The 11,053-nt window shown below is 36.6% G+C and overlaps 1 pseudogene; it reads left to right on the forward strand.

Moving 5' to 3' along the window:
- Positions 1-1,101: 1,101 nt before the first annotated feature.
- Positions 1,102-9,530, forward strand: LOC115291109 (annotated as a pseudogene).
- Positions 9,531-11,053: the final 1,523 nt, after the last annotated feature.

Consider the following 11,053-nt stretch of genomic DNA (forward strand, 5'->3'; position numbering starts at 1 on the left):
TAAAAATAGCACTGGGGCTCAGTTGATAAAGCATCTGACTCTTGATTTTGGCTCAGGTCATGATCTCCTGGTTCGTGAGTTTGAACCCCACATCGGGCTCTGCTGACAGTGCAGGGCCTCCTTGTGATTCGTTCTTTCCCTCTCTCTCTGCCCCTCCTCTACCCATGATCTCTCTCTTTCTCTCTCTTTCTATCTCAAAAATAAGTACAAAACATTGAAAAAAATAACCTTGGCAGCAGCTATAAAAAAACCTTCTCAGGACACTTCTGGGGAATTTGTGCATGAGTTATCCAGTATAGAAGAGAATCATTGTTATTCTTCTGTGATCTAATTATAGAAAAATGAATACTTTTCTTTAGGATATGCATGTTGAAGTCTGAAACTAGTTTCAAATAACAGAGCAAGGAAAGCAATGTATAGACATATGCATATATATCTTTAAAGAGAGATGACATAATTGTGGCAAAATATTTCCAAATTTTAGTACAGGATGAGGAACATAGATGTTCATTTATTTTTCTATCAATTTTTTGGTATATTTGAAATTTGTTATAGAAAATTGTAGAAAGTGTCCCTCTAGGTATTTTAACAATGTATATTTGGGGCTTGAACCAATCGGCTTCTCATGATTTGTTTGATCCTGAAATCATTTTTGACTGCCCTCTTTCTACTGCATCCCCACCACTGTTTGTTCTTAGTCATTTAAAGCCTCTGAGATGCATTTGCTGATGGGAACAGACGTGTAAACAGGGCCCGTGTGACTCAATGAAGTATCTGACAGCTCTGGGCAGTCTTCTTTTATTTCATGTCTCTGCCCTCTCTGTTTCATCTAGATGGCTTCTGCTCTCTGGAAGCAACGGATTCCCGACTGCCTCACTAGAGGGAAGCCTTTCACTTCCACTCTCGGGTCTAATTACCTGCATGGTATGGTACCTGTGAGTGGGAGACTAGTTTGTAGTTTTCAAAACCTGTCCCTTGGGGCACACAAAATAGGAAAAGAGATAAAGACACACATGGTTTTGCTTTCCCTGGAATTATCTGAACCCGACCACAGCCACTTCCTAATCGTGAGGTGATAACTCCAGGGACCGCATTCCGACCATGGTGAAGCTGTCACCCCTCTGGCCGTCTCCTTGCCCTGTCCTGCATTCCAGGACCAGCAGCGATTTTGCTGAAACAGGTCTTTCAGCTTCGGACAGTTTATAAGCTGCTGCCACTTTTATTAAGCTTACTGTGGCTTTTTCACTGTTGCTACAAATCTAAAAATATTTCTCAGTGTTTCCTAGTGCCATAGCATACTGGGGTGCTTTGTAAGTACTTGATGATTTAGGTGAGCACAGGTTTGAAATATAGTAGATTCTACAACTGGCCAAAATATTCAAATATGAACGAGAGGTTAATATGAGGGAGATTCATTTTGAATTAGGTAGAGGATAATTTTGGGGAAGAGTCTGATTAAAATCAGTTTCATATACACCACGTCCTAGATAAATAGATGCAATGATATTAATTTATAAATTTACAACACAGTATATGTACATATATGCATATATGTGCATATATACATATATGCAAATGCATATATACCAAATCCTAAATAAATAGATGCACTGATATACATTAATTGAATTTACTTTCTTGCTTTTGGTGTAAATGGTTATATGTTGGTTACTATTTATATTAACAGAGAAAAACAGTCATCTGATTTTTGAGTTAATGTTATAATAAAATACATTTCTACAAAATAGAGCTGATGGTGGCTTACAAAGGTGTCTTCTGATGATGACAAAACTATGGATAAATTTTTCTGACCAGAACAAAGGTCTCTCTCTCTCTAAATGCTTTTTTCTCAGTTTCAAGGTCTCAGAGGTCTGAAACCTCAGTGGGATGAATAGAAGTATGTTGGGATTGCTGGAGCACCTGGGTGGCTCAGTGGGTTAAGTGTCTGACTTTGGCTCAGATCATGATCTCATGGTCTGTGGGTTCCAGCCCTGCCTCAGGCTCTGTGCCAACAGCTCGGAGCCTGGAGCCTGCTTGGGATTCTGTGTGTCCCTCTCTCTCTGACTCTCTGCTTTCTCTCTCTCTCTCTCTCTCTCTCAAAAAATAAATAAACAAAAACGGAAGCATATTGGAATTGCTTTTGAATTCTGTTGTCATGATGATGTAGAAAATAATGTCTTAAACAGGCAGGCTGCCTCTTAGTTTCATTTTATATGACTTTTATCAGAACCCGAAGCACTTTTTACTCTTCAAAAAAGTACTTTTCTTTTTCTTATGTCTTGAACACATGATGCTTCAAACAGAAGTCTAAGTAAATGCTAAGTATCTAAGTGAATATTCCTAAGCTTTCTTCTGTTTTTTTTTTTCCTGTGTAGAGATCAAGTCATTTCTTAGAAGATTTACAATGTTCTGTGAGCATCACATTTCTAAATGAAGCCTGACTCTTTAAATAAGATTTCCTAAATTAAAAAGGTTCCAATATGAAGCTCTATTTCCTAAAGAGAGCTTCACAAATATGTTCACCATCTTAGTTCACTGAAGCATGTCATTTAAAAATTATCATTTTGCAAAATGACACATATTCTAGAATCATATGTATATGTATTTTACTAATGATTATTTTGAATATTCATACAGAAAGAAGAGCTCAGTTATACCCTACATTTAGAGTTGAAACAGTTTTCTAATAATTACTTTATTTAGGGCTGATAATCATATATGAAATTTAAACTGTACACAGTCAAAATATTCAATTTAATTTAATCTTTTCTTGGATTCATAATATGGTGATGAGTAAAAAAAAATTCAAAAAATAGTATGGAGGTGTTTTTTGTTTGTTTTTGTTTTTTTACAGTAAAAGTATGTGTAGATACATATCATTTTATATAATTTTATAGATTCAAACAGATAAACATACAGAAGTCCAGAAAGGAATATACCCCAATCTTAACAATATTTGTATTCAGGAATTGATAATACAGAAGGGATGGGAGGTGTTATAATTCTTCCTTTGTGTTTAGTTTTATTTTCTAAGTATTTCAATAAACATACATTAAATAGTAATGTGTTGTGTGTGTGTGCCTTAGGATTCTGTGAAAAATCTAAACTTTTCTATTATATGAGCATGTCTGTTGGACTTAAAATATTTTTGTTGACAGTCAAGGTCAAATATTAGCTTGTATGAGAAACAGCCTAAATTATCCTCTCAACAAACTGTGCCAAATAATAATTATATCATAGGTAAACAGGACCTCTTTGTCACTAAAGTAATAAAGATTTAACTTATAAGTAACATCTGATCCATCAGACAATTTCAGTATATTCATGTACAGTCAATAAATGACAACACAATTTACATATTGGCAAAAACATCTTGCAACCCCTGTGGAGGGGGCAGGATCAGAGAATCCCTGACAAACAGGTGAACTTACCAGGAACTACCCCAAGCAGAAGCAGACAATGGGGTACAGTTCCCCTAAAGTGTAATGACAAACATAGCATATAGCATGTCAAAGTCAAGGAAGAAAAGTAGTTGGCTCATTCACCTAGGCAGCCAGTAATAAAGAGATTCATTTTCAACAAAGGTACTGAGTGAACCATGAACTTAAAACCCAGTGAAGTGCACTGTGAATAGAAGACTCAGGTAGGACAGAGTACACACTATATGATTTTTGTTACTTTGAGATATGCATAGATAATAACACAAATATCAGAAACATCTTTATCATGGCCAAAATGACCATATATGCATTTATTTGCACCTTTTATCTCTGTGAAGTAAAGTTTACATTCTAAAACATTCTTTTTTTGTGTGTGGGGCGGGGAGGGCAGATGGCAAAACACAACAGTGGAGTAAGTGTCATAATACAGGTGTGTACAAAGTGATTTGGAGACAGAATCAAGTAATTTTAATTGGGATTTGGAGAAGGCATCTCATCGGAGGTCCTGCTTGTACTGGACTTTGAATTATAAACTGTTTTCAATCTCTAATGAGAACCATCTCAGACAGGCATTTGGCTGATGCTGTCTGGTACATTTCTCAGTGAAAGTTACCAGTGAGTCATATATTTTATGATTTTAAGGGGGAAAGAGACAAATACTTTAGAAACTTCATATGCATATGGCAAAGCTAATGTTTGTATGCTTCCTCCCATTTCTAAAGGGACAGAACACAGGAGATTTATAATCAAAGTCCCCAAATTCTTCTCCAAAACATGCTTAGTTATGACCAAAAAATAATTCAATTTAAAACCCCAAAGTCTCACTGGAAAAATAACATCAATTGAGTCTAAATATTAACATTCCTTGGCTTTAATGACATCCAAATGACATACTATAGCACAATAGTTGGCCCAAAACCTAGCCAAGTCTTTGCCTTGATTTGAGATTGATTCTACTTGAGAAAGTGATGCTGAAACACCTTTGTAGAAGTAGAATAAATGGTATTTTAGTGGAAGCATTCCTGAGTTATGGATTTGTTTAATTTATGACCTATGTCTAATAAAAGTGATAGAGCCACAGAGTGTCAAGAAGCTCATGAAGTACAAACTTGTCCAGCTTCATGAGAATATTGAAGCCCAGAGAGAATTTCAGTAACTTCTTCATCACATGTAGCACTAGCCAAGTGTTGCTCTGGGCACCACTTTAGTAATAGTTGGAAACTTTAATACCTTACTTTTAATAATGGAGAGTCAATTAGTAAGAAAATCAACCAAAAAAGGGAGACTTGAATAGGACTACTAGCCAACTGGAACTGACAGATACCTATAGGACACTCAACAACAGCAGAATTATATATATTCTTCTCAAGTGTGTATAGAACATTTTTTATGATAGATAATATGCCAGGATTAGAACAAACCTCATCAAATTTAAGATAATAATGATAATAATAGTAATATATGTTTTCCAGTCATAATGCAATGACATTAGAAAACATTAACAAAACCAAATCTGGGGACTCATAATTATGTATAAATTATACAACAGAGTTTTAAATTACCAATGTGTTAAAGAGGAAATCACAAGAGAAATCAGAAAATACTTCTGAAAGGAATAAAAATAAAGACAGACAATGCACTGCAACTTAGGGGATTCAGCTAAAGTAATGCTCACAGGGAAATTTTATAGCTATAAATGCCTATATATACAGAATATATATACATATAAACATGTATACATATATGCATATAAATGCATATTCAGAAAGAGAGAGAGAGTGAGAGAGAGAGAGAGAAATATCTCATATTAGCAGCCGAACCTTCTACCTAAGACACAGGAAAAACAAGAGCAAAGTAAATTTAAGGAAGGAGAAGGAAGGAAATAATAAAGTTTACAGTGGAAATTACTGAACTACAGAAAAGAAAAAAAATAGAGAAAATCAATGAAACCAGAAGCTGATTCTTTGGAAAATACAACACAGTTGACAGACCAAAAGAAAGTGGGGTGAGAGTAGGGAGGGGAGAAGTAAGTGAGAAGACTCCAATTACTAGAATCAGAGATAGAAGAGAGAACAGTGCTACACCTTTCAAAAAATCATAATAGTAGGATATATGTCAGTATAGTAAGTAACTGAGATGAAATGACGCAGTCCTAAAAGGAAACACTTTAAAACTGACTCAACAAACCAATACTTGCACAGATCTTCTAGCATGCAGGGACTGAATTAGAAATTCTAAAATATTCACCCCCTAAAGTCCAAACCTAGATGGTTTTACAGGTGAATTCTACTAAACATTTTAGAAAAAATTAATGCCACCTTTTCAAAAAATTTTATAAAAGAAAAAAAAAGGAGGAAAACTCCCCAACTCATTTTAGGAGGTTAGTATAACTCTGACACTCAAAACCAGACCAAGACATACTAAGAAAAGAAAAAGAAAATCACAAATGAATATCTATTGTGAAAATCTTCAACAAAATACTACCAAACTGAATCCAGCAATGTGCGCGCGCGTGCGCGCACACACACACACACACACACACACACACACAGAGCACTAAATGGGATTATCTTGGGAATTCAAAGTTGGTTTAGCATCCACTAAATGGGATTTATCCCAGGAATGCAAGCTTGGTTTAGGATCCAAAAAATAATTAAGGTAATACAACATATAAGTGGAACAAAACCACAAACAAACAAACAAACAACATGATCACCTATATAGACCCAGAAAAAACATTTGAAAATATTCAACATTCTTCCATGGTAAAAAAAAAAAAAAAACCCTAAAGCAATGCAAATATAAAATATTTTCCTCAAACTTATAAAGGACATTTATAAAAAACCCATATCATGATTAATCATAAAGGGTGGGTGCTTTTTTCCTAAAATCTGAAAAAATGAAAATGATGTCTGCTTTCTTCACTCCTCTATTTCATACTGTACTGGAAGTTATAGCCAGGACATCGAAGCAAGAAAAGAAATCAAAGCTATCCAGATTGAAAAGGAAGATACAAAACTATCTTGTTCATAATTGATATGATCTCATATATAGAAAATCCTAAGATTAGTCTTTTCAACAAATGGTGCTGAGACTTTTCTATATCTACATGCAAAAGAATTAAATTAGGCCCTTATCTCATGGTATACACAAAAATTAACCAAAAGTAAATCTAAATAGAAAAGCTAAAAATATACAACTCTTAGAAGAAACACAGGGATGAATCTACATGACCTCAGATATTACCATGAAGTCTTAGATATGACAAAAGTGTCAACAACAATAGGAAAAAACAGATAAATAGGACCTCATCAAAATTAAAACACTTTGTGCTTCAGGGGTGCCTGGGTGGCTCAGTCAGTTGTATTCAACTTTTGGTTTCAGCTCAGGTCATAATCACAGTTTGTGAGATCAAGCCCCATGTTGGGCTCTATGCTGAGTGTGGAGGCTGGTTGGGATTCTCTCTCTCCATTTCTCTTTGCCCCTCCCCTATTCATTCTCTCTCTCTCTCTCTCTCTCTCTCTCTCTCTCTCTCTGTCTCTGTCTCTGTCTCTCTCAAAACTAAAATAAACATTTAAAAATAAACAAAAACAAATACAAAAACATTTTGTGTTTCAAATGGCACTATAAAAAATTGAAAATGGAACCCAAAGAATGTGAGAAAGTATTTGTAGATCATATATCTGAGATTAAGAGTCTCATGCTCTACCAACTGAGCTAGCCGGACGCCTGTAGATCATATATCTGATAAGGGATTTGCATTGAAAAATCTAAATAATAGTTATAACTCATAATAAAGAGACAAATAGCCCAATTAATAAATGAGCAAAGGATCTGAGTAGACATTTCTTCAAGAGGGATATACAAATGGCCAATAAACACACGGAAAGATGTGCAACATCATAGTCATCGAGGAACTGAAAATTAAAACCAGATGTGATACAAATTCATACCCACAACGACAGTTATAATGGAATACACAATCATAAGCATTGGTGAGGATATGGAAAAATTAGATCTTTCATACATTACTAGTGGGAACATAGAATGGAGTAGTAACTTGAAAAACACCCTGGCAGTTCCTCAAGATGTTAAACATGGAGTTTTGTCCTAGCCATTCCACTCCCAAGAAAAATGAAAATGTATGCCCACACAAAAACTTGTACACAAATATTCTCTGCATCTTTATCACAATAGCAAACATGGAAACAATATCCAGTGATGAATGTTTTGAAAATATGGTATATCCATTCAGTGGAATATTTGGCCATAAAAAGGAATAAAATACAGATATACACTACAACATGGACAAAACTTCAACACATCATGTTAAGAGAAAGAAAGAGGTTAGCCACTAAAAATCTATATATAATATGATTGAGTTTATATGAAATATATAGAGTAAGCAATTCTATGGAAACAGAAAATGAACCTGTGACTGTTTAGAGCTGGTGGGACTGGAAAATAGATGTGCAATAGCTGAAGGAAATTGGATTTTTTTTAATGAAGAAAATGTTCTAAATTGGCCATGATAAATGTTGTACAGGAATAATCTAAAACCACTGAGAACTATACACTTTTCAAATGGATGAAGTGCAAGGTACGTGAATTACATCTTAAACATCCTCTTAAAAATGCTATTTTAGGTCTCTATCCAACAAATACATATTGCAATTAAATAATTTTGCTTTACAGTGTTATATTCCCCCATGAATTTCAAACATATCACCTCATTTGATCTCCGTGACAAACATGAGAAGTACAACTAAACTTGATGGAAGTAATTTTGGGAGCCACCATTGATCACTTAACTTTGTGAAGAGGTTTATTTTAAATTTTTTTTTAGCATTTATTTACATTTTTGAGAGAGAGAGAAAGTGAGGGAGGAGCAGAGAGACAGGAAGATAGAATTGGAAGCAGGCTCCAGTCTCTGAGCTGTCAGCAAAGAGGCTGAGGCAGGGGCTTGAACTCACCAACCAGGAGATCAGGAACTGAGACAAATTCAGAGGCTTAACCCATTGAGCCAACCAAGCACCCCAGGAGAAGTTTACTTTAAAAGACCATCTGTGGGGGCTCCTGGGTGGCTCATTTGGTTGAGCCCAGACTCTTGATTTCAGCACAGCTCATGATCCCCGGGTCCTGGGATTGAGCCCTTCATCCAGCTGATTCAGGGCTGAGCTTGGAGCCTGCTTAAGATTCTCTCTCTCTCTTTCTCTCTCTCTCTTCCCCTTTGCCCCTCTCCTCCATTTATGTGTTCTCTCTCTAAAATAAAATAGTAATAATAATAATAATAATAATAATAATAATAAAAAGATCAACTGTAAAGCGAGGGCACAACCAACGTTAGGAAGGAGCTGGCTAAGAAAGCTGCACTTGGTACGGAGACGGCCCACCAGCGCCTGTATGACCAGCCAGACCACTGGCCAAGATCCACACCCAGGCTGAGGATGACATAAGAAGGTAATGGTGGCCATCCAGGAGGTCCAAAGAGGGGAGAAGCGCAGGGTGACTGAGTGATACTTCTCTTCCTACCTTCAGTGATGGACCCCTAGGAGGAAGAGTGATGGAGGCGAGGTAGCTCAGCAGAGAGATCTCGAGCCCAGGAGAGGTAGGGTAGGAGCTCCAGTCCCAAAAGGGGGGATCATCGGAGCCTACTGGGTCTCAATGAAAGATTAACCAGTTTCCAGATGAGAACAGTAACCAGACTTTCTATTATGAAGGATCCCTGTGAAAGGGCCCCGAGTCCAGTCCTGGAGGCACCGTCCAGCCCAGCCACCCTGTGTCACCTGCAAGACCACTGGAGTCTCAGAGGACTCTCAGCCCCCACGGCTAGGCAGAGAGAAAGTCCAGGGGCACAAGTGCAGGCAGCAGCAAGAGAATCCCAGGGGCATAACCCCAGCAGTTCTGGGGGTCCACCCCAGTACGGACCAAGGAGGAGCCTGTTTCAGAACTGCTAGAGCCTGGGGCTCCCAAAGCTTACCCTGTCTTTGAGCCAGTGTTCCTTGTCCTCAGGCCCCCCAGGGTGATAGAGAGGCCTGGAAGGGCACCCTCTCACTCAAGTACATCTGCCTCAATGTCTCCAATCCTTGAGAAGCTGGCCTGCCTGTCCTGTTGCAGCAGAGTACCCTTTGACTTTTTACAAATAAAGATCTTTTGCTAAATAAATAAATAAATAAATAAATACTATATAAATTGATAGTCTCTTAAATGCCAAAATCTCATTCAAATTTAAATTGCCAGGGTGCCTGGTTGGCTCAGTCATTGAGTGTGGGGCTCTTGATTTTGGTTCAGGTAATGATCCCAGGGTCATGGGATGGAGCCCCACAATGGGCTCCACACTTAATGTGGAGTCTGCTTAGGATTAGCTTCTGCCCCTCCCCCTTATCCCCAATTAAAAAAAATTAAATTGCCTATAGAGTTGGCAACCCATAGATTTCTGGTTATATTCCTTACATTAAACAAAAATACTCTTTGTTGTTGTTTTTAATTTGTTTGTTTGATTTTGAATCAAGGTAAATAGAAGGGCAAAAAGAGATTTTACTATTACAAGATCAAGATTTTGGTTCCTTTAAGTTCCTAACCATGTTAAGATAACATTTCCCATAGTTCTTTCCATATAAGATTTTTGACTGGTATTCATTTCATCCCAGTTCAATTCAGTTGTTTGAATACGTTGTCTATTTTTATGACATCTTGATCTTTTTTTTTAAATAAAAGATAAAGCTACAAAAAAGGTAACTAACTATCCAGCGATTATTTCTAATTAAAGAGATCTGATTAAAAAAAAAACTTGTGAGAAACTAAAAGGAGAGTGCCGTGTGTCCTCTGCACACATGTCTGTACTAGCTCCCGTAGCTGGGCAAATGATTTAAGTACAGTACGTACAACCTGTTTTTCTGGTAATTACAAATCAAGACATATGTCTATGCAACAGGAAGATGCCAGCTGCCATTTTAAGCATTCTTCTGCCCCGGGACTTAGTTCCGTGACACCTAAGTCCCAACAAAGGTAATTTCAAACAGAGCATTCTCCTGCGAGAGCTTCCTTTTGCTGAATTTCTTCAGTTTGAATAGCGCGACGATTAACTAGAAATGGCAGCATCCCATTAAACTGTTAGGTTTACCCTCCTTCAATACTCTAGTCATCCCAGAAAGTCAGAGAGGAAAAAACGTGTGCACAATGTCTAGACAAATTATGTTATGCCTTTCTGTTCTCTTGCCTTTATCATTTAATTCATGAACTGAAAAGATTTATGTATGCTCATTGCTTATAAATTTGATAGATTAAGTTCACATTTATATACCTTTTAAATTCAAATACACAGAATAAAATTATCATGCATATTGAAGAGTATTGAAGCTACTTTTTGGTCAAGCTACTGATATTGTACTACCTAGAAGGAGTTAAGAATGTTTTTAAACTTGTACAACAGAATAACAAGTACTCTTCAGTAATAAGTAAGCAGTTTGTTTTATTACTATTTTCGTAAGTGTCTGTACATAACGAAAGTATGAGACCAGAGCAAAAGTACATTGAGACAATGTAGTTTATTGAATGGAATATTTTCCTTATGTTCAGACTGTGGCATTCACTATTTTGCAAGTTCAGCTACT

Source organism: Suricata suricatta, chromosome 5 (assembly GCF_006229205.1).
Source record: "Suricata suricatta isolate VVHF042 chromosome 5, meerkat_22Aug2017_6uvM2_HiC, whole genome shotgun sequence".
NCBI classification, from domain to species: Eukaryota; Metazoa; Chordata; class Mammalia; order Carnivora; family Herpestidae; genus Suricata; species Suricata suricatta.